The sequence below is a fragment of the Aethalodelphis obliquidens genome, unplaced genomic scaffold (genome assembly GCF_003676395.1).
Source record: "Aethalodelphis obliquidens isolate GAN/ISIS:26980383/991018 unplaced genomic scaffold, ASM367639v1 scaffold14, whole genome shotgun sequence".
Taxonomy (NCBI): Eukaryota; Metazoa; Chordata; class Mammalia; order Artiodactyla; family Delphinidae; genus Aethalodelphis; species Aethalodelphis obliquidens.
The window spans coordinates 26,927,575-26,952,021 of record NW_020837958.1 but is presented as its reverse complement, the minus strand read 5'-3'; the positions used below and the strand labels follow the sequence as shown (position 1 = coordinate 26,952,021).

The following is a 24,447-nucleotide window of genomic DNA, read 5'->3' as shown; positions in this document are numbered from 1 at the left end:
TGAGTTTGGGTTTAGTCCAGGGACCTGATTGACAAATGACACAGAAGGACCGCTTTGAGTCACCCATCATGAGGCCACTCCATTCCTCTCCTCCCTACTCCCCTGTACCATGACCAAGACACCTGGCTACTTGTACCAAGTTCCTTTCATCCCCATTCCGATGAATGGATAGGAGGGATCACTAGGGAGCATGAAAACCTCTCCCAGGGTTGGGTGAGGGGCCAGTGGTCTTTCCTGCTGGTGTGTGAGCTCCTGGAGGACAGAGCCCTGCCCGCCATTCACCACTTAACCCAGCACATGTTCTGGGCACAGAGCGGTGGATGCTGAGAACATATCTGTTGACTGCAGGAGCAGATCATGAAGCTGCCACTCTGTTGGATGGTCTGATACAGATTAGACAAGGATCCTTCCTCCCTTTGGCTTGGAAATGGTTGGATGCAAAGGACAGCCAGGGCCACACAGCTCCAGTGACTTCAGAACCAAAGACGGAAGTCACTGTTAAGCTGGGGGTGAGGGTGACTATGATGCGGTGACCGAGGGCCCAGGATGAGGTGGCGTGGGAAGCAGGGCGTGCGGTGTGAGGTGGCAAAGAGGAGGACTGTCCTGACCGCTGGGAACATGAGTGTCCTTTAGCATGTCAGCCTTCCAGCACTTTCACTGCTGGGGGCTCCAAGGCCCCATGACTGGTCCACTCAAGGTGAGACAGCCTGGAGGGATGTGGGTGACAGGAGAGAAGGGTGAGGCCTGGCCTCGCCCACACGGAGCCGGTAGTTCTGTTTTGGAGATGAGACTTCCACACAGAGCAACTAGAGAACAATGCAAGATTTGTCACTGACTAGATTGTAAGTTTCCTGTGTGGGGAGAGAGGGTCTTATTCACGGCACTCTTTCTTGTTGGGCCAGACAAAAGTCTAGGTACTGTTTCTGCTCCAGATACACCGAATGATTAGTTGTCCCATTGGATGACACGAAATGTTAAGTGGCCTAGGTCAGAAAAGGGAAGAGTCTGGAGGCCAAGATGTTGGGGGAAGCTTTAAGAGGGAGGAGGAACTGTGATGGTTGTTAATAAATGACCAGTGAGAAAAATACTCCCCACCTTCTCAAAGGGCCTTCATATCACAAGCCTGTGTGTTGAGGTTGACCGGGGAGGAAAGTGAGAGGTTCTAAGTGGCAAAGGGACTGCCTTATATTTAGTTACCCAGTGAGAGGGCATCTGAGGACTTTGCCTGCCGGGGATCCATTCTCTTCTCTTCTATCCTCACTCTCAGTCTGTGGGGTTTCTTTGGGGCTGACATCACCTCTAGACTTTGTGGGTATGCCCAGGACTCAGACTCAGCACTGGACCCTCCTGGCCACAGGATCTGTCCAGGGATGAGCACACGACACACGCTGAGCCAGTGAAAATCCTCTTGAGGACTTTTTCTAGCACTCCTGGAGGCAAGGCACTCTTTCCTTTGGGGTTGCAAAGCTAGAAGAATGTAAGCCTGGAGCTGCTGGGGGTAAGCCTGGCCACTGGAGAAAAAACTATCTAAAACTGAAGCTAACACAGAAGAAAGCAGAGCTGCAAGGTAAAGAGGAACTTTTGCAAACTCTTGATAAGTTTTCAGATACATAAATCAATGCGTTTCTTTTTTTATTCTCTCTTAAGCTACTTAAATTTAAGTTTTTGTCACTTGTGAGAGAGAAAACCCTGTCTCACATGCCCAGCTGGTGAGTGAACTCATCCACCATCCATCCATTCTGTCCATCCATCCATCGGTTCACACACCTTTAATGGACAAAGCAGTTGCTCAATGCATTTTGGGATGAATTAGTGAAAGACTAATTTGTCATGATGTGTTTGATGACAAAGATACATCAGCTCCCTTTAATCCTGGGGGAGCTTTGTCAAGAAAGGGCAAACCTAGTTCTGAACTCAGAACTTGGAAGTCAGTTAGGAATTCAGTCCCCCAAAGAGTACTGACTTTTTCTTCAGTGTCATTAGCACAAAGCCAGACGGGATCTTTCCTTCGCCAAATATGATTCGGTTATGCTGGTGCCACAGCCCAAATGGGAGGGTCCAGGATGTCACTGACAAGCATGTGGGTTTTCTTGTTGGAGCCGGTGCCAGTGCTGTGAGCTCTGCAGTGACACGAGTGTGAATTGCCAGGGAGGACTTATTTGCTTTACCCTCACGGGACCTGTTTTGCCCATTGTATGTGGTGATCACACGAAGTGCAGAACTGCCCAAGAACCTCAGAGACAGTGCCAGCTCTTTCAGGATGACTCTGTAAAGAAACTCGAGTCAGAGAACATAGAAGTAAACCAGTCACTGATCTCACACTCCTGTTTCTCCAGGGAAGACTGTGACTCACAGAGAGGGGAGTACCCAAGGACGCTTAGAGAGTGATAAGGAGAGACAGGATCTGGACTCTAGACTCCCGATCTGGTGTTTTTCCTACTCGGCCACTCTCCCTCCTTGGGCCACAGCCCAAAACACGTGGAGTTTGTCTCCAAGGGCTCATTTCCTGTTTGATCAGTCAGGGCTGTTGGTAGATCAGGGGATGCTGTGGGCACTGGACTGTATTTCAAAGATGTTCTTCACGTTGTCTGCCATCATATGCTTGTGGGCCACGTGGCACAATAAGGATGGATGGACACGGTGGTCATAGAATTGGTGGGAGGACACCTTAAAAGTCACCTTGCCCAACCCCCTTCTGAGGTCTGGCTTCCCTCTAGAGCACCCGCTGATACACTTGTCACATTTGCAGGTGGCAGAGAGTGGGGGTGAAAGAGCTGTGCCCTTGGTTCTCTCTCTCTCCTGACTCCTCAAGGACATAAATCCATCAACGGCCTCCTCTCTCACTCTCTAAAGTCTTCAGTCTCTTCCTCCCTGTCTCCTTCCTCTGGATTAACAAATGTTTTGGTTCTCCTTTTCTCAAAGCAAACAAACCAATAAACGATTGATGCTTCTTGTTTCAGTTTTCCCAAATGCTTTGTGACCTTCGTATCTTTCTCTTCCACAAAATTTCTTGATTCATTTATGTCTGCTGTTCACACTTCTTCATCACCCACCCATTCCTTAACTTTGGGCAGCCTGGCTTCTCTCAGAAGTCACCACTGACCTCCTAATTATGAAATCCAGTGTTTTTTTTCTTTAAGCCTTAAAGTTTCTGTTTCCTTTGTATTGTTATTTAAGATGTTGGTCAGCCAGTACTCAATCTCCCTCCGTACGATGTTGCCCTGGTTCCCTTTCTTCCCCTTAGGGCTCACCTTCTGATCATATCTCTGTTTTCACTTCGTGGCTCATTTGTTCTGATGCCCACCCCCGACCCAGAGACCTCGTCCATCCATTGATGTCTCTGTTCGTTCAACACTCAGTTGAGTGCAAACTGCTGTGCCAGGAACTGGAGGTTCAGAGACAGATCACAATCATTCTTGACCTCAGTGAGCTTATTTTCTAATGACAGAGCCAGAGAAGTTCATCCCAACATCATGTGATGACATCATGCAATGCTGGACCAGTTACTTCACAGATTCAAGAAAATGCAGAACTGAGAGCAGAAAAGAACCTTATCATATTCTCACATTTTACAGGAGCGGAAACTGAGGCACAGGGAGAGGAAGTCAGTGTCCTGCAGTCCTACAGAGAGTCAGCAGAAAAGCCAAGCATAGACCTGAAATCTCTTCAAACACATCTCTGGCGGAGAATGGCTAAAGATGACTTTTCTAGTGAAGTTGGAAGGTATGGGGTGCAAAAGAGTATTTGGAGTTTTCTCCAAGATACAAATGCATTTCACTGAGTTCTTTCTGCAACTCAAGACCCATCATTGGAACCTGTGTTTTGCTTCAAGTACTCCAGCAAGAGGCCATGCGGTAGAGGTCCTACAATTGGGGCTTCTTTATGGAAAGGGAGAGAAACAATACCTGCTGAACACTTCATATGGGCCATAAAACCAAGACCCAGAAGTTAAGTGATTCTTACATCAGATTGAAAGCAAAATCAAGATGGGAACTCAGGTTTCCTGTCCCTGGTCTATTCTTTTCCTGTGGCCAAGAGCCATAAGCTGCCTGAGCTGGATTGCTGGGCTGTCACCTGTCCAGGACAGAGAGGGAGATGACTGACTGTGAGCCTTCTGAGTGTGGGAGCCCCACTGCAAGCCCACTGTGTGCTTTTGGATAAGAACCTGCTCTCGTCTTGACCCCCAGACAGAGCCAGCATCATGAGCGTGCAAGCTCTAAAGTTGCACAGGACTCTGTGCTTAGAGGGGCCCCAGGCTTGGTTCAATGTTGCCATCTTGAAATCCTTAACAATTTGTAACCGAGAGACCAACGGGATGACGTAGCCAGTTCTGCTCCCAGATTACAGCCTTTGTTGTTGCTGCTCAAAGCACTTCCCAGGTCACTCATTTGAATAGTTCACTGTTGTCCCTGTCTTTATCCCCCTAGGAAAGGCTATTGGAAAGATCACCCGAAGGGGACTTAAAACTAGGCCAGCCAGGTGCCAGCTAGGTTCCCTGGATGACTTCCGGGAAGGGTTTTACCCTCCCTGGGCATCCTGGGCCACAGCAGAGGGCAGGATTCATCGCTAACTTTGCCAGACCCAGACCCCAAACCACTCACCACTTTAATCATCTCCTTCTTTGGTTCAAGAGCCCTCGGCAGCTCCCTACCTAGAGGAGAGTCTAGCCCGCTATGGTTCCAACCTACCTTTACAGCATTTTCTCTCAATGTTCACGCATAGAGAGTCTCTGCTCTGGCCAGAGTGTCTTCTTTTCCTTCACTGGGTCCACCTTCAGTCCTCTGACCTCTGTGTCTTTCCGTGCCGTCCTACTGCATCGCCTTATTCTTCTCACCAGCTGATACTCCCCCATCCTTCGAGGTCTAGCTGTGGCCCTGTCTCCTCTGTAAAGGCCCGTCTCTGACCACCCGTTCTATATCCTCTCTCCCAACGAGGCTGCATAGTCCCTGAAGACGGAGTCAATGTCCCAGCTCTATTTTCCTCACCAAGCCACACACCCAACGGCGGTCAGTGAATAGTCGCTGGTGCCCTGATTCTCACCAGAGGAGAAAAGGCAGGAGATCCATTGGCTGGTGAGGCTGGGTCGTGTCCTCCCAGGCATGGCTTGTTTGCTATCGGAAGTGAGGCAGCGAGGGCCTCGTCAAACCTGTTTCCCCAGCTGAGGCTCTGGGCCCAGGCCTGTCCCCAGTGCCCAGGCTACCACAGATCCCACTGGGAGGTGTTGCCTCAAATGTTCAGGGAAGGGAGGCAGCTTCCTGACAAGGGCAGAGGGGTGTGGGGATGCTACAGGTAGAAATGTCAGGCTCCAGAGGGGATGCTTATTGTTTTCTGGCTGATCAGACTCTATCCAGAGTTTGGGCATCACGTGATTAAATTAAAGGTGGGGAGTGGAGGGACTACCCGGAAGAGGAACCCATGCCAAGGGGGAAGTGAATAAATTGGAGGAAAGAAAGCTTGAGAGAATGTGACCCATGTCTTTAAAACAGTCAAAGGGCTGCCATGACCAGCACAGGTGGACTCGTTCAGGGTGGTCCCTCAGGGCCAAGGTTGGGTCAAGGCAGGGAAGTTACAGGGTAGCAGGGTTCTGCTCAGGCAGACCTATCAAACATGGGAGGATCACAAAGGGGAAGGAATAAGCCAGGTCTTCCTCAGTAGGGGTGTCCAAGCAAAGGCTCCATCCTCACTGATCCCTCAACTCACCTCTGTTTCTCTGCACAACTTATCCCTCCATTTCTCAAAGAGATCTTTTTTTTTTTTTTTGCGTTACGTAGGCCTCTCACTGTTGTGGTCTCTCCCATTGCGGAGCACAGGCTCCGGACGTGCAGGCTCAGCAGCCATGGCTCACAGGCCCAGCCGCTCCGCGGCATGTGGGATCTTCCCAGACCGGGGCACGAACCCGTGTCCCCTGCATCGGCAGACGGACTCTCAACCACTGCACCACCAGGGAAGCCCTCAAAGAGATCTTTAAAACTGCATCTTCTCTCCTTAAACCTTGGCTCCTACTCTGGTGTAAATGCATCAACCCTTCTCCACTGCCCCCATTTTGTTCCATCAGCTCTTGCAACAGTCTCCTAACCAGCGCCCCCGCCAGCCGCCTAGATTCCCAACAACCTGCCTCCATGCTGCCAGAGTGAGATTTCTAAAATGCAAATGTGCATCTGTTACGCTCTTGCATAGAGCCCTGCAGTGGATTCCTGGTGTCCTCATGAAATGGCTGAACTTTCAAGGCTCTTCATGGTCTGACCTGGGCAGCCTCATCCCTTGTTCTTTCCCCTGCATCTTACACACCAGCAGTACTGGAGGCTTAGATCCCTGCTCCACCACACTCACTCCTACCTCTGGGCCTTTGCACATGCTGTTCCCCCTCACCTGGAAGCGTCTTCTTTCTTATTACCATTCCTATCCCACCCACTCCACTCCTCCCAGCTCTCTGCAATTCATCTACTAGGCCTCAGGTTCAGTGTCTCATCTTCCAGGAAGCATTGCCAGGCTTCCCAAGTCTGGGTTAGATATCCCTGCCGTATATTGCCTTAGCATTCTGTTGCTAGCCTTTGGCATACAGTAGTGTGTGTGTGTGTGTGTGTGTGTGTGTATGTAATTACCTGTACTCCACCCCCTTCCCCAGTAGAGGGCAGGGACCATGTCTGTTTTTTTCACTCTGCATCTTCATTGCCTAGTTCCTGACACATAGTAGCTGCTCAGAATATATTTGATGAATGAAATATTGTCCTTCTTTGCAGAGATGCTATAGAAGGGATTCCTGCTTTGGGCCCTTTCTACCTCTGGGACCATGTTTCCATAAAACACACCCTTTCCTACCCTTAAGTGGTATTTTATCATGTGCAACAGAAATGATCAATGCTCATTTCTTGTTTCAAACAAAAATTCACTCTAGGTGGTGGTGCAAGGGGCCGCAGGAGACTCTTCAGGGACCCAACATGGACAGCATTTGGTTGCACAGTATGACTGCAGAAGGAAGACTCAGTGGTGAAATGTTTGGTTTCTGTAGCATCGAGCTCATTCTAGGTAACCCGGGGAGGGCGATGAATTTTACAAGGGGCTGTTTAGACAGCCTGCCCCTCTGGGTAGTATCTTACTTCCGTGGCTCCTGTAGAACCTGGCGCTATTATCTCACTTGGCAGAAACAAATGGACAGGACATCAATAGCCAAGAACATGAAACTTGACCTACACCTCACACCTTATACAGAAATAAACTGAAAATGGATCATAGATTTAAATGTAAACTATAAAACCATGAAACTTTTAGAGGAGAACGTAGGAGAAAAGCTTTGTGATCTAAAGTTAGGAGAAGAGGTCTTAGACACAGCACCAAAAGCACTATCCATAAAAGGAAAGACTAGACTAATTAGACTTCATTAAAATTAAAAACTTTTGCTGTAGAAGACGGTGAAAAAGATGAAATGACAAGTACCATTTGGGAGAAAATATTTGCAAACTACCTGACAAAAGACTTGTTTTCAGAATAAAGAACTCTAAACTCAACAGTAAGGCAACAAATAATCCAATGAGAAAATGAACAAAGGACTTGGACACTTTACTAATACACAGGTGGCAAATAAACACATGAAAAGATGTTCACCATCACTAGTTTTTAGGGAAACGCAAATTAAAACCACAATGAGATACCACTACACAGAATGGCTAAAATAAAAAATGCTGATAAAAATACCGATAAAACAAATGCTGGCAAGGATGTGGAGATACTGGGTCTTGCATATGCTCTTGGAGAGCATGTGAAATGGTAACAGCCATTCTGGAAATCTGTCTGGCAATTTCTTAAAATGTTAAATATATACTTGCTGTATGACCCATGAATCTCAATCTCGGGAATTTATTTCAGAGAAACGAAAACATTCTCACATAAAATGTTCACAGCACATGCTCACATAAAATGTCCTATATGCAAATGTTCAAAGATGCTTTATTTGTAGTAGCCCCAAACTGGAAACGACCCAAGTGTCCTTCAATAGGTGAAGGTTGAACAAACTGAGGTACATCCATTCCACGGAACACTACCTGGCAAGAAAAAGGAACGAATAAATGCAACCACTGGGAAGTATCATGAGGCTATTATGCTGAGTGAAAAAAGCCAATCTTGAAAGGTTAGATACTGTATGATTTCATTTATTCTCAACATTCTCAAATTGACAAAATTATGGAGATGGAGAAGAGCTAAGTGGTTGCCAGGGGCTTGGAAAGGGGAGGAAGGGTGTGATTATAAAGGGGCAGCGCTAGACAGCTGCTTTGTGGTGATGGGCAGCTCTGTGTCTTGATGTGTCAGTGATTATACAAATCAATACATACACAAATATTACAAAAAGAGTGAGTGTGTGCAGAAACTGGTCAGACTATGTGCCAGTCAGTCAGTAATGCACTATAGGTGTGTAAAATGTCACCATTGCAGGTTGCTGGATGATGGGTACACGGGACATCCCCACACTATTTTTGCATCTCCTTGTGGGTCTACAATTATTTCAAAATTAAAAGTTAAAAAGTGGACTGAGAAGAAAGAGGCAGAGGATCCTCATACTTATTAAACATCTGACTTGTGCTAGGTGCCTTTAGTCTGTTCATTTCTTCGATAATTTATTGGATGCCTTCTGTATACCATGCACTATGCCTGAAAATTAAAAGTAAACAAATGGTTACTCCCTTTTTGATATTTACAGTCTAGATCAGAAGGTTAAGTAACTTGCCCAAGATCACACACTGGTAAGGGATGGAATTGAATTCAAAACTATGAATTCAAAGCAACATGAGAAGACAGGAAAACACACAGCAGTTGAAGGCGCAAGATAAAAACCCGCCAGTCCTAACAAATGAAGAGGAAATAGGCAGCCTACCTGAAAAAGTATTCAGAGTAATGATAGTAAAGATAATCCAAAATCTAGGAAATAGAATGGAGAAAATACAAGGAACATTTAACAAGAACCTAGAAGAACTAAAGAGCAAAGAAACAATGATGAACAACACAAAAAGTGAAATTAAAAATTCTCTAGAAAGAAGCAATAGCAGAATAACTGATAGGTGGCAGAAGAACGGATAAGTGACCTGGAAGAAAGAATTGTGGAAATAACTACTGCAGAACAGAATAAAGAAAAAAGAATGAAAAGAATTGAGGACAGTCTCAGAGACCTCTGGGACAACATTAAATGCACCAACATTCGAATTATAGGGGTCCCCGAAGAAGAAGAGAAAAAGAAAGGGACTGAGAAAATATTTGAAGAGATTATAGTTGAAAACTTCCCTAATATGGGAAAGGAAATAGCCAGTCAAGTCCAGGAAGCCCAGAGAGTCCCATACAGGATAAATCCAAGGAGAAACATGCCAAGACTCATCTTGATTAAACTATCAAAAATTAAACACAAAGAAAAAATATTAAAACCAGTAAGGGAAAAGCAACAAATAACATACAACGGAATCCCCATAAGGTTAACAGCTGATTTCTCAGCAGAAACTCTGCAAGCCAGAAGCATGTGGCAGGACATATTTAAAGTGATGAAAGGGAAAAAGCTACAACCAAGATTACTCCACCCAGCAAGGATCTCTTTCAGATTCGACAGAGAAATTAAAAACTTTACAGACAAGCAAAAGCTAGGAGAACTCAGCACCACCAAACCAGCTTTACAACAAATGCTAAAGGAACTTCTCTAGGCAGGAAACACAAGAGAAGGAAAAGACCTACAATAATAAACCTAAAACAATTAAAATGGTAATAGGAACATACATGTCGATAACTACCTTAAACGTAAATGGATTAAATGCTCCAACCAAAATACATAGACTGGCTGAATGGATACAAAAACAAGACCCATATATATGCTATCTACAAGAGAACCCACGTCAGACCTAGGGACACATACAGACTGAAAGTGAGGGGATGGAAAAAGATATTCCATGCAAATGAAAATCAAAAGAAAGCTGGAGTAGCAATTCTCATATCAGACAAAATAGACTTTAAAATAAAGACTATTACAAGAGACAAAGAAGAACACTACATAATGGTCAAGGGATCAATCCAAGAAGATATAACAATTGTAAATATTTATGCACCCAACATAGGAGCAGCTTGATACATAAGGCAAATGCAAACAGCCATAAAAGGGGAAATTGACAGTAACACAATCATAGTAGGGGACTTTAACACCCCAGTTTCACCGATGGACAGATCATCCAAAATGAAAATAAATAAGGAAACACAAGCTTTAAATGATACATTAAACAAGATGGACGTAATTGATATTTATAGGACATTCCATCGAAAAGCAACAATACACTTTCTTCTCAAGTGCTCATGGAACATTCTCCAGGATAGGTCATATCTTGGGTCACAAATCAAGCCTCGGGAAATTTAAGAAAATTGAAATCATATCAAGTATTTTTTCTGACTACAGTGCTAAGAGACTAGGTATCAATTACAGGAAAAAACTCTGTGAAAAATACAAACACATGAAGGCTAAACAATGCACTACTTAATAACCGAGAGATCACTGAATAAATCAAAGAGGAAATAAAAAAATACCTAGAAACAAATGACAATGGAGACACGACGACCCAAAACCTATGGGATGCAGCAAAAGCAGTTCTAAGAGGGAAGTTTATAGCAATACAATCCTACCTCAAGAAACAAACATCTCAAATAAACAACCTAAACTTACACCTAGAGCAATTAGAGAAAGAAGAACAAAAAACCCCCAGTGTTAGCAGAAGCAAAGAAATCATAAAGACCAGATCAGAAATAAATGAAAGAAATGAAGGAAACAATAGCAAAGATCAATAAAACTAAAAGCTGGTTCTTTGAGAAGATAAACGAAATTAATAAACCATTAGTCACATTCATCAAGAAAAAAAGGGAGAAGACTCAAATCAGTAGAATTAGAAAAAAAGGAGAAGTAACAACTGACACTGCAGGAATACAAAGGATCATAAGACATTACTACAAGCAACTATATGCCAATAAAATGCACAACCAGGAAGAAATGGAAAAATTCTTAGAAAGCACAACCTTCTGAGACTGAAACAGGAAGAAATAGAAAATATAAACAGACCAGTCACAAGCACTGAAATTGACACAGTGATTAAAAATCTTCGAACAAACAAAAGCCCAGGACCAGATGGCTTCACAGGCAAATTCTATCAACCATTTAGAGAAGAGTTAACACCTATCCTTCTCAAACTCTTCCAAAATATAGCAGAGGGAGGAACACTCCCAAACTCATTCTACGAGGCCACCATCACCCTGAGACCAAAACCAGCAAAGATGTAACAAAAAAAGAAAACTACAGGCCAATGTCACTGATGAATATACATGAAAAAATCCTCAACAAAATACTAGCAAACAGAATCCAACAACACATTAAAAGGATCATACACCATGATCAAGTGGGGTTTATCCCAGGAATGCAAGGATTCTTCAATATATGCAAATCAATCAGTGTGATACACCATATTAACAAATTGAAGGATAAAAATCATATGATCAACTCAATAGACACAGAAGCTTTTGACAAAATTCAACACCCTTTTATGATAAAACACTCTCCAGAAAGTAGGCATAGAGGGAACCTACCTCAACATAATAAAGGCCACATATGAAAAGCCCACAGCCAGCATCGTTCTCAATGGTGAAAAACTGAAACCATTTCCTCTAAGATCAGGAACAATACAAGGTTGTCCACTCTCACCAGTGTTATTCAACATAGTTTTGGAAGTTTTAGCCACAGCAATCAGAAAAGAAAAAGCAATAAAAGAATCTAAATAGGAAATTAAGAATTAAGCTATCACTGTTTGCAGATGACATGATACTATACATAGAGAATCCTAAAGATGCTACTAGAAAACTACTAGAGCTATTCAGGAAATTTGGTAAAGTAGCAGGATACAAAATTAATGCACAGAAATCTCTTGCATTCCAATACACTAATGATAAAGAATCTGAAAGAGAACTTAAGGAAACCCTCCCATTTACCATTGCAACAAAAAGAATAAAATACCTAGGAATAAACCTACCTAAGGAGCAAAAGACCTGTATGCAGAAAACTATAAGACACTGATTAAAGAAATTAAAGACAATACAAACATGTTCTTGGTTTGGAAGAATCAACATTGTGAAAATGACTATACTCCCCAAAGCAATCTACAGAGTCAATGCAATCCCTATCAAACTACCAATGACATTTTTCACAGAACTAGAACAAAAAATTTCACAATTTGTATGGAAACACAAAAGACCCTGAATAGCCAAAGCAATCTTGAGAAAGAAAAACGGAGCTGGAGGAATCAGGTGCCCTGACTTCAGACTATACTACAAAGCTACAGTAATCAAGACAGTATGGTACTGGCACAAAAACAGAAATATAGATCAATGGAACAGGATAGAAAGCCCAGAGATAAACCCACACACATATGGTCACCTTATTTTTGATACAGTAGGCAAGAATATACAATGGAGAGAAGATAGCCACTTTAATAAGTGATGCTGGGAAAACTGGACAGCTACATGTAAAAGAGTTAAATTAGAACACTCCCTAACACCATTCACAAAAATAAACTCAAAATGGATTAAAGACCTATATGTAAGGCCAGACACTATAAAACTCTTAGAGGAAAACATAGGCAGAATACTCTATGACATAAATCACAGCAAGATCCTTTTTGACCCACCTCCTAGAGAAATGGAAATAAAAGCAAAGATTTAAAAATGGGACCTAATGAAGCTTAAAACCTTTTGCACAGCAAAGGAAACCATATCTATTACAAGATGAAAGGACAACCCTCAGAATGGGATAAAATATTTGCAAATGAAGCATCTGACAAAGGATTAATCTTCAAAATTTACAAGCAGCTCATGCAGCTCAATATCAAGAAAACAAAAAACCCAATCCCAAAATGGGCAGAAGACCTAAATAGACATTTCCCCGAAGAAGATATACAGATTGCCAACAAACACATGAAAGAATCCTCAACATCACTAATCATTAGAGAAATGCAAATCAAAACCACAATGAGGTATCACCTCACACCGGTCAGAATGGCCATCATCAAAAAATCTACAAACAATAAATGCTGGAGAGGGTGTGGAGAATAGGGAACCTTCTTGTGCTGTTGGTGGGAATGTAAATTGATACAGCTACTATGGAGAACAGTATGGAGGTTCCTTAAAAAACTAAAAACAGAACTACCTTATGACCCAGCAATCCCACTACTGGGCATATACCCCGAGAAAACCAAAATTCAAAAAGAGTCATGTACCAAAATGTTCACTGAAGCTCTATTTACAATAGCCAGGACATGGAAGCAGCCTAAGTGTCCATCAACAGATGAATGGATAAGTAAGATGTGGCACATATATACAATGGAATATTACTCAGCCATAAAAAGAAACGAAATTGAGTTATTTGTAATGAGGTGGATGGACCTAGAGTCTGTCATACAGAGTGAAGCAAGTCAGAAAGAGAAAAAGAAATACCGTATGCTAACAGATATATATGGAATCTAAAAAAAAAAAACGTGGTTCTTAAGAACCTAGGGTCAGGATAGGAATAAAGATGCAGACCTAGAGAATGGACTTGAAGACACGGGGAGGGGGAAGTGTAAGCTGGGACGAAGTGAGAGAGTGGCATGGAGATATATACACTACCAAATGTAAAATAAATAGCTAGTGGGAAGCAGCCGCATCGTACAGGGAGATCAGCTCGGTGCTTTGTGACCACCTAGAGGGGTGGGATAGGGAGGGTGGGAGGGAGGGAGACGCAAGAGGGAGGAGATATGGGGATATATATATATATATATGTATAGCTGATTCACTTTGTTATAAAGCAGAAACTAACACACAATTGTAAAGCAATGATACTCCAATAAAGATGTTAAATAAATAAATAAAGACTTTGAGTTATTGAGAAATTAATCACTTCATGTACAATCACAGGGACGGGGAGTAGACCTCAAAATGACCGAGATTGAATCTCCTGGCTCTGCCAACCACGCAAGTGGAGGCCTAGCAGGATTTGCGTTGATTTAGAAAAATGTAAAAAGTGATGCTTCTTCTGTTTGAGTCTTGTGGGTTACACTGATTTGCGTGTGTGAATATGGTGAGGGGTGGGGAGAGAGAGAGAGAGAGAGGTAGAGAGAGAAATGTGCCTCTCATGCATTTAACCCAGCACTTGCTTTGCAGTCACCTTGCTGGGACATATCAGTTATGTAAAATGAGGGAAATATTGATTGAATTTTAGCACGAATGCCCTCCAACATGCCCTCTATTTTGAATTGGTTTAAAAAAGATCTGTGTTTAAGAACGCGTATGTGGTAGAGCCAGCATGTGCGTCCAGGTCTGGCTGACTCCAAAGCCCATCACTCAGCATTAGAGTGAAGTTAATTCGCCAAATAGTGCCTGGAATGGGATTGCAGTTGGGGCTCTAATCCCAAACTGAGAGCTGCCAGCCATTGCTCTTGATGGCAAACTGGAAGGGAAGGTGGAATCCTCCTCATCTCTGCTCCATTGCACTTGTCTGTGCTCCAGCCCGACTCTGTTCCTTAAGCCCAGTGTCTCTGTGCCAGTCAGAGCTAGACCGTGTGCAGTGCCTCCCATTTGCTTTCATACATGACCCCCTGCCCGGACTATCATTCTAAGAAGAGTCCTAAGTCCTCTTTGAGCTGCTGCTAAACTCCATCTCCCCAGAACGTCCTTGCACAATTAATAATCCTGTTGCCAAGGGCAGGACTTCAACCCTGTCAGGTTTGCCTTTTCTCTGACCAATGGTCCCAGCGTTTCTAGCATTGAAACAGAGTGTATTGTGGGAAGACATTGGAATAAGAACAGATTTTTGTTTCCAATGTTTTTTTTTTAATGCCAGACTTTGAACAACTTTATTATGATTTTAGAATTAGTTATTATAGTCGGAAGTTTGTTTTCAACAAATATTTCTATAAGTCAAGCATGAATATTTTACAGTTTTGATGGGAAGAATATATTTATTTAAAAAATAAAGATTGTGGTTTTATTTATACAGGAAGTTCAGCCCATCTTTGTGCAAGGCTGCATCTGCTGGTGTGTGACCTTTAACTACTTGCTGTAACCTCTGTGAATGAGAGTAACCTGAGGTGTTCAGAACTGCCCCCACTGGTTAGCCTCCAGACTCTGATCTGGCTTACTCATGGGCTCCTTGGCTTGCATCACCCAGGAAGGTCCGTCTCTCCTCCTGAGACCTGCTTGCCTGAGTCCCGAGCCCCCTTCCCCTGATAATTAAGTGTATTGAGATGTCTGAGTGCTGACGTCAACCTGACCCTCAGGATGGGGCGAAACCAAGGAGCCAAACTCATTATCACCATTAGGATTTGTAACAAAATAATCCAAACAGTTCCAGTCTTCAGGGGAGACAGACAGGGTCTGCCTGGGGCACCTGCAAGCATCAGCATGTCGTTCCCTTCATCCTGAAGTTTCTCTTTCTGTTTTTCTTTCCCAAGATCATGATGGCTTTGTGATATTTCCTGATTATAAAAGTAATAGACATTCTTATTTTTAAAAGTGCAGAAAGGTACAAAGAAGTAAAAATCAACCATAATCTCACTGTATCCTTCCAGAAATATCACTATATCCTTCCTTTTTCTAGACCTATGTAGCAGAAGGCTTTTTATCTGATAGTAGTGGGACTGTGCTTAGTGGGTTAAGAAAAAAACATAGTTTAAATAAGAAATGATAATAATATCAAACTGTGTATATATATATATATATATGTACTTTAAATTTTTTATTTTGTTTAAAATATATCGATGTTTTAATATAGCCTTTTATGTCACTTGTTGCTCTGCTGAAGGGAATTCACGTTTATCTTTCTCATATAGTCACCATAATATTTTGTCTCCAAATTCTTGTATTGGCTTCTTTGAAGAAGAAAGAAAACTTAAAAACATTTATGAAGCATTCTGAGAGCAAAATCTTGAACCTTTACAATTATCCCCCTCCCCCAACCCATTATAGCTCCCTCACTACAAGAGCAATTGAATTCTTCAAAGAATTCAACTTAGTTTTTAAAAATACGTTTCTCTGTTTTTACTCATTTTTTCTAATTTATATAATATTTAACTATGAATATAATAATAAGTAAATTGGAATAAAGAGGCTAGAGAACTGTAAAACTAACTCCTGCTAAACACATGAGCTGTCTGGCGGGAGCACAGGTGGCTGGGCACAAAGGTACACAGCCTTCCATCCAGAACCTTCAGTGGGCCTGAGCAGCGGCCCTGGAGGTTTTCCAGGTGGAAAGGGAGGGTTGACTCAAATGATGAGTCCCCTAGGTGGTTGGATGTCAATTAGGAGAGCTGACACTGTAAGCAAACACACACACACAACAGACATTAATATAATCTATTTACAAAGTTTGAAATCCATATGGCCCACTTTTGGGGTTAACCTGTTTACATGACAATAAATATAGTCTGACATCATCACTTTGAGTGATTGCATAGTATTCCATTGTATGGATATGCCATCTTTACCTAATCCCTTACTAAGACCTTGTAGACTTTGTTTTCTTTTTCTTTGCTCTTGTTTGTATTTTTAAAAATTAATTAATTTATTTATTTATTTTTGGCTGCGTGGGCTTTCTCTAGTTGCTGTGAGCAGGGGCTACTCTTTGTTGTGGTGCGAGGGCTTTTCATTGTGGTGGCTTCTCGTTGCGGAGCACAGGCTCTAGGTGCGTGGGTTTCAGCAGTTGTGGCTCGCGGGCTCAGTAGTTTTAGTTCCTGGGCTCTAGAGTGCAGGCTCAGTAGTTGTGGCGCACAGGCTTAGTTGCTCCATGGCATGTGGGATCTTCCCGGACCAGGGCTCAAACCCGTGTCCCCTGCATTGGCAGGCGGACTCTTAACCACTGCGCCACCAGGGAAGCCCTGCACTTGTTTGTATTTTTATATACTTGTTTGATTATTTCCTCAGGATAAATTTCTAGTAGTGAAATTGCTGCATCAGGGACTTCCATGGTGGTCCAGTGGTTAAGACTTTCCCTTGCAGTGCAGGGAGTGTGGATTTGATCCCTGGTTGGGGAGCTGAGATCCCACGTGCCCCGCCGCCAAAAAACCAAAACATAAAACAGAAGCAATACTGTAACAAATTCAATAAAGACTTTAAAAATGGTCCACATCAAAAAAGATCTTAAAACAAAAAAAGAACTTGCTGCATCAAAGCATATCCACATTATTAAGATTTTGATAGGCATTGCTACCAACTCTCCAGAAAATGTGTACCAACTTATATACCTCCAGTAATGTAACCCCCAGATTTTCCTATTGGTCCCATAGCCGCTCCCCTCCTCACCCAGCCTCCCAGTGAGCAATAAAAAAAAACTCTCAGGAGGAAAATGTTTGAAGGGTGTGAGATGAAGCTTCCCCATAGAGATGCCAAGTGGGCTGAACAGTGGTACCAAAATGGTGAATCCATTAGAAACAGAAAATGCTCGGGGAGGGGAGGAAGTGGTGTGGGACTACCTTTTTTTTTCGTGGAATCTCAGGACAGCATTAAGTAGCAGAGAGCACCAAGAATGAGGTCCTCAAAGACCTGGCTCTGATGGGTAGCTCTGTCATTTACAGGTTGTGTGACCTTTAGGCAAGTCATTTAACCTCTCTGAGCCTCAGTTTCTTCATCTATAAAATAGCATTATCCTGTGTTAGAGCGTTTATCTCGGCCTGCCTTGCCTTACATACGGCTGGACATGTTACAGCCTGACTCTCACCAGGGAATTGCTGCCTTAGTGCAGGGAAGGAGCTGACCTTGGACTTCTGTGCTTACAACCTGGGTCCTGTTTAGCTTCTAAGAACAAGTCCTTGTTTGCTACCACAGTTAGGGTCTTCACCTTGAACTCAATAACCACATTGCCCATATTCTTGATTCCTATCAAGCTGGGTCCAGAAACAGCTGGAGACTGGAGTGGAGGGTGAGGGGAAGAGGGAGAGGGTTGCGAATGTCTAGGACAATTCCATTGTGTGTGCCAATGATGAACATTAGGTTTATTTCAACACAACCTGCCTGATCTTGAACTTCAGACCGCAAGATCCCCCTTCCTGAACCTGCCTGCTGCTAGACTCTCTGTCTGGTCCCAGCCACCTCTGTCCTGCCTGGCTGCACCTCGTTTGATAATACCATTTCTTTTAACTAAAGCAGTTCCTTTAAAATAAACTCTCGCTCACAGGTAGTGAGCACATACTAGATGCCGGGTACTGTGCTAAGAATTATACATGTATTATCCCTACTGACAGTCCCAGAAGGTAGGCATTTCCATTTTACAGGTGAAAAAACTGTCTCAGCAAAGTTTAGCAGCTTTCCCAAGGTCACACAGCAAGAGTGTGAATAAGCTGGGATTTGAACCAGTCTGTATGCAACCAAGCCCATGTTGTGAGTCATCGCCAACGACCAGGAGAGGCAGGGAGGACAGGTGTTCAACCCTCTTCTCATTTTATAGAGGAGCAAGCTAAGGCTCAGAGCGTGTCAAGATCACACACCTGGTCTGTAGCAGAGCCAAGCCTAGAACCAGATCCCAATAAAGGCACCCCAGATGGAGCTGTCACGCAAAGCAGTCACTGAAATATTGAGGGATAGATAGCCTTCTGATTCCTAAAGTGGGAAAAAAAGAGGAGACACTTTGAAGTCTTGAAGAGGGATTTAAAGTATTCACGTAAAGGCTTTTTGGCAAGAGCCCATGAAACATCTGTGGAGGCAGGGATGAGTTGTCCCTGTTCCTGTCTACAGGAACCTTGAAATGCATGTGCAAAGTGACAAAAATGCATGTGCAGTTGGGAAAGAGCACTTCCTGTTATACCAGGGAAGACTGACTAGAGGGATGCATTTTCAGTAGTGGTTGAAGGGTTGATATAATTTGAACAGAGTTGGTGGTTCCTGGAGACCTGGTAAGTGTACAGTCCTGACTTCAGGCTGACACATACCAGATGGCTATTGGGAGCCAAGCAAGCAGTAGAGCAAAATGTACATGCTTAGTGATGTTATCTTTAAGGTATCCTTACTGAATGTGTAGGCTGTGTTTGCTTGTTATGTTATTGGATGAAATAAAGAGAAGAATGATCTTCTAGGTTTCAGACCTACGCTCACTCCCTGAACCTGACCTTCACAATGCCCTCGCACTGAGAGCCCTCTACAGTTTTAGACAGGGGTCTCCTCGACAGTCTTCCCATGGGTTCCTGTTGAGGACATATCTTCTTTAGTCACCTGTTTTAAGTGTTCATAAAGTGCTTTCCCATCCATTATGTCATTTGATCCTTACACTGTCCTTAGGAGGAAGATGTGCAGGAAGTATTCCTATTTTACACAGGAGGAAATTGAGTGTTTAACGTAAAGGTGACAAGTAGGCTTCTATTCACATTAACTTCCTGGACCACCATATTGAGGGTTCTGAGGTAAGGTCTAGGGGTTCAGCAAAAACTAATGCTGTGATCAATTAGCAATGTCTGCCCTGGACACAGATAAGGAGGTACCCATGCTGGTAAGTTAAAGAACTTAAGCTTCCTAATTCCCAGCCATGGTTTTTTCCTACCGCATGTTCCTCATAGAGGGCTTGTGGGAGGAGGTGCAGGTATATAGATACAAGTAGGAAATGGTACAGACTAAATGCTCAGTGTAGTAGGCTGAAAATGGCCCTCCAAAAGATATCCATGTCCTAATCCCTGGAATCTGTGAATATTACCTTATATAGCAAAAACAAACAAACAAACAAAAAAACCATGTGTTTTGGGTGGACTTTGTGAATGTGATTTAGGATCTTGAGGTAGGGAGAGTATCCTGAATTATCCAAGTGGGCCCTCAACGCAATCATGTGGGGACTTCCCTGGTGGCACAGTGGTTAAGAATCCAACTGCTGGGCTTCCCTGGTGGCGCAGTGGTTGAGAGTCCGCCTTCTGGTGCAGGGGACACGGGTTCGTGCCCCAGTCCGGGAGGATCCTATGTGCCACGGAGCGGCTAGGCCCGTGAACCATGGCCATTTAGCCTGTGTGTCCGGAGCCTGTGCTCCGCAACGGGAGAGGCCACAACAGTGAGAGGCCCGCGTAATGAAAAAAAAAAAAAAAAAAAAATAGAATCCGACTGCCAATGCAGGGGACATGGGTTCAAGTCCTGGTCCGGGAAGATCCCACATGCTGCGGAGCCACTAAGCCTGTGTGCCACAGCTACTGAGCCTGCATTCTAGAGCCTGCGAGCCATGACTCCTGAGCCCACGTGCCACAACTACTGGAGCCCGCGAGCCTAGAGCCTGTGCTCTGCAACAAGAGCAGCCACCGCAGTGAGAAGCCCACGCACCACAACAAAGAGTAGCCCCTGCTCGCTGCAACTAGAGAAAGCCTGCACGCAGCAATGAAGACCCAACGCAGCCAAAAATAATAATAATCATAAAAATAAATTAAAAATAACTTTTAAAATTAATTTAAAAAATAAATGCAATCATGTGTATATTCACAAGAGGGGGCCAGAGAGAGATTTCAGAGAGAAGAAGGTGAAGATATGGCAAAGAGAGATTTGGAGATGTATCCACAAGCCAAGGAACGCTGACAAGGAGTTGGAAGCGACAAGGAATGGATTCTTCCCTAGGGCCTTTGAAAGTCGTGCAGCCCTGCCAACACCTTGACTTTGGCCTACTAATGCTGATTTCAGACGTCTGGCCTCCAGCACTGTGAGAGAATAGATTTCTGTTGTTTTAAGCCACCAAGTTTGTGGCAAATTGTTACAGCAGCCACAGGAAGCAAATATACTCAGTAAGTTTTTTTTGTATTGAGGTATAGTTGATGTACAATATTATAGAAGTTTCAGGTGTACAACATAGTGAGTCACAATTTTTAAAAGTTATACCCCATTTATAATTATTATAACATATCGGCTATATTCCCATGTTGTACAATATATCCTTGTAGCTTATTTATTTTATACATAGAAGTTTGTACCTCTTAATTCCCTACCCTTCTCCTGCCCCTCCTCTACTCCATCTCCCCCCTCCCTGGTGACCACTGGTTTGCTCTCTATATCTGTAAGTCTGTTTCTTTTTTGTTATATTCACTAGTTTGTTTTAGTTTTTAGTTCCACATATAAGTGATACCATACAGTATTTGTCTTTGACTTATTTCACTAAACATAATACCCTCCAAGTCCATCCATGATGTTGCAAATGGCAAAATTTCATTCTTTTTCTTATAGCTGACTAATAGTCCATTGTGTGTGTGTGTGTGTGTGTGTGTGTGTGTGTACCCCACATTTTCTTTATCTGTTCGTCTGTTCATGGACACTTAGGTTGCTTCCATATCTTGGCTATTGTAAATAATGCTGCTATGAACATTGTACACTCAGTAGTATTAATTTTCCCTCTTTTTGCAATCTTTCTGAGCTCTGGAAAATAAACATGCACATGTATTATGCAACAAATAGTATGTATTTCCATATAAATTTCATTGCCAATAGGAGAGACCTCCAATATGAGTAGATATGTTTAATGCAGAATCTAATGTCTGTTAAGACCATGCTTAGATGTTTACTGTACAAGGATGTTTACTCTACATGGATACGAATTAAGAATTAATCAGTCTGCTCCATTTTCTACCAGAACAGTTATTTGTCTGACATTTTCTTCAGTCCATCTTCAATAGCTCATGGGTGGGATAATAGCATTTTGAACAAGTGTGAGCCTTTCATTCTAAGCGAAAGGTTTGCCTCTACAGTCTGAGGGTGTTTTTTGTTGTTGTTTGTTTTGAAGGTGTTAGGGCTACAGTTTTTCCTCTTTCGGGAAGAGGCTGGTAAAGGAGCAGAAGTTCGTCCTGCCATAAAATTAGTACACAGGCAGGATGAGCCAGCAAACTGGAAAAAATAAATCATGTCATTTCAGTGCATTGCCCATGGAGCCTAAATTAGAAAATAAAATCCATTATGAGAAATGAAATTCTTAATAATGAAGTCCCATTCATGAATGGATGTGTGTGTGGGAGGTTATGAAATGTGAATTGGGAGAGGTTGAGCATGTTAATATCAGAGGATTCAAAAGATGGCTGTCATAGATAATCACAACGCAAATATTAAATTGTGAGTCACTGTGCCACTTCTGTTTTTTAATATTCCACAGATGCCACACTCAGGAGCAACATCTGCTATAAGAAGATGCAGAAGACATGGAACCATCAGAAAAATCACTGTCAAAAGAGCCTCAGTGAAGATTTTCCCCAGAGTGGACGTCCCTGATGGGTGGCTGGTAGTCCTGGGTGCTTTGCTTGGACTGAAGGTATTTAATGCAACCACCCCGCCCCCATTTCACATGATCCTGAGGCTGAGAGTTCAGTGGTCTACGGTGAGTTAATGTGCAGTAGAAACCTTACTCCTTGGCCTCAGCCCTTGCCTAGTGACCACACTGCTTCCCAGGGCACACACTGCTCACCTTATTAAAGCCGGCATGGGCCTCATCTCCAGGCTCCCCTAGGCACGTGCCAAATCAAGTTAACCTATAACAGGTATTGGGTGGGATTAGGAAACTGGCCACTTTACCCTTGGCTGGGTAAGGAAAAAGTTCCATTTAGAGTGTGTTAATCTGGTTTATTAGGCGCTACCCCAGTTACCCTAGGGAAACAAGTTTCAAGTTACCTTGGGACCAGAACAGCCGGGAATGAGCAGGATTTAGCAGCACTTCAGTTAAGCCAGATCTTCTCTGGCCTAGAATAACCTCAAATCACTGCTGTCTTTATGTACAGAAACCCTAAAGGAACCCCACGTGAGCTAATGCATCACATCACACACTTTCATTACCACCCAGCACCACCGACCTTCTCCATCCTAAGCAAGTGCAATATTTTATTCAGGAAGTGGGTGGGTATCCTGGTTTTGAGACTGGGTAATTTATTTTAGTAGTTGCAAAGTCCTGAAAAAAAAAAGATTCCTTTCTCAGTATGGCTCCCACAAGCCCTGGGGAGGTATAGCTGGTGAAATCTGTGGCAGCCAGCACAGAGGAACTGCTTGGGAAGGTTGTCACGTAGTCAGATCCGTGGTTGAAGGGTATCTCAGCACATGATCAGCATGCCGTGGTCCATTGTCCTGTCTGTGCTTTGGGCCTTGGTGGCAGCCCTGGTGATGATGGTTACTTACAGTGGACATGTACTGGGGAGTCTGCTGTGTATTTTAGAGCGGCTTGGACCCTGCAACCACATTCCCCAGACTCTCTTGCCAGCAGGCTTTCAGATAGGCTCTGTCAATTAGGCACTGGTGGGAGATTGTCAATAAGACAGAAGCAGAGAAGAGGCTCTTCTCCTGCTTTGGACTTCCATTAGCATCCCTGCAGCAGGTGTAGAGAGCAACAGGTGCCTTTGGTATTTATAGCACTGGCAGGTGGGACATTTTCCTTAAAGCCTATATCTACAAAATGGTCCAGGTACCAGCATGCAGTGCCCCCACCATGATCTTAACACCAGTCACCTTTGGAAACCTCTATGGCTCAAAGCATCAGCCTAAGCTCTCTTTCTCCGAGGTCTGGACTCTTGGTAACACCACTTCTGTCCTGTTCTTCCAGTTTTAGGGATGGCAGCTTCTTCCAGCAGTTTCTATGCTCTAGATTAATTGATACACCTTTTTTTTTTTTTTGCTCTCAGCTGTTCTAACACTGTATAGTCACTTCCCTATATTCAATTCTTTCTGTTTAAAATACCTAGAGAGGTATATGTTCTCATGATCAGACCCTTCCAACCCTGACTGATATTTAGGCCTTCAATAAATACTCGTTGAATGAATAAATTGTAATGCCATGCTAATATTCTTAGAGCTCATCATTCAAAAGAAAGAAACATGTCTTTTCCAGCATCCATAGATCAAGTTACATGGAAGGACTCTGATTGGCCTTGGTTGGGTCACATGCCATTCCCCCTTCCCCCGCCCCCAACCTACACCTTGGACCAGTCCCTCTGGACAAAGAGCTGGAGCACATTGATTGGTCAAGCATGGCTCAGGGACTCAGCCCTATGGTTCACAGGATACTGAAATTGACAGTCCCACCTGCACCACTTGGGATGAAGGAGAGGCACTTCCTCAATGGCAGGAGGAAGTTGGGCAGAAAAAAAATTCCCCACCACAATGAACTAAGAGTCTTCAGGGGGAAATAGACACGTTGACATTGTTATCATACATATGGTGAAGCACCAAGTGCTCTGGGGCACAGAGGAGCATTTATTCCACAAAGCACTTTGCATACACTATATCATTTGTTCCTCATTATCCAGCCACTAAGAAGCAGGCATTTTCATCTTCATTTCACAGAATCTTCTTTAGCCTCCTGTGACTGGTCCCTTCTCCCCTTTTTGACTCAGAGCCCCTCTCTGCCCAGTTCCCTTGGCCAGGCCACACCCACCCAAGTTTTCTCTCCACTTCCGCGTATCTCAACCCCATTCCTTTTTTTTTTTTTTTTTTTTTTTT

General features: G+C 43.4%; 2 long non-coding RNA genes across 2 annotated transcripts in view; one reads left to right on the top strand and one right to left on the bottom strand.

Annotated features, from left to right (window-relative positions):
• Nucleotides 1-24,447, top strand: part of LOC113624926 (uncharacterized) — a 40,006-nt gene that overhangs the window by 7,993 nt on the left and 7,566 nt on the right. The window contains exon 2 of the long non-coding RNA XR_003434516.1: nucleotides 22,121-22,276. This is a non-coding gene — a long non-coding RNA (uncharacterized LOC113624926). The remainder of the gene's footprint in view (nucleotides 1-22,120; nucleotides 22,277-24,447) is intronic.
• LOC113624925 (uncharacterized) lies at nucleotides 1,616-5,243 on the bottom strand. Its single transcript, XR_003434515.1, has 2 exons — nucleotides 4,689-5,243; nucleotides 1,616-2,266 (listed from the first exon to the last, which is right to left on the bottom strand). It is a non-coding gene; the product is annotated as an uncharacterized LOC113624925 (long non-coding RNA).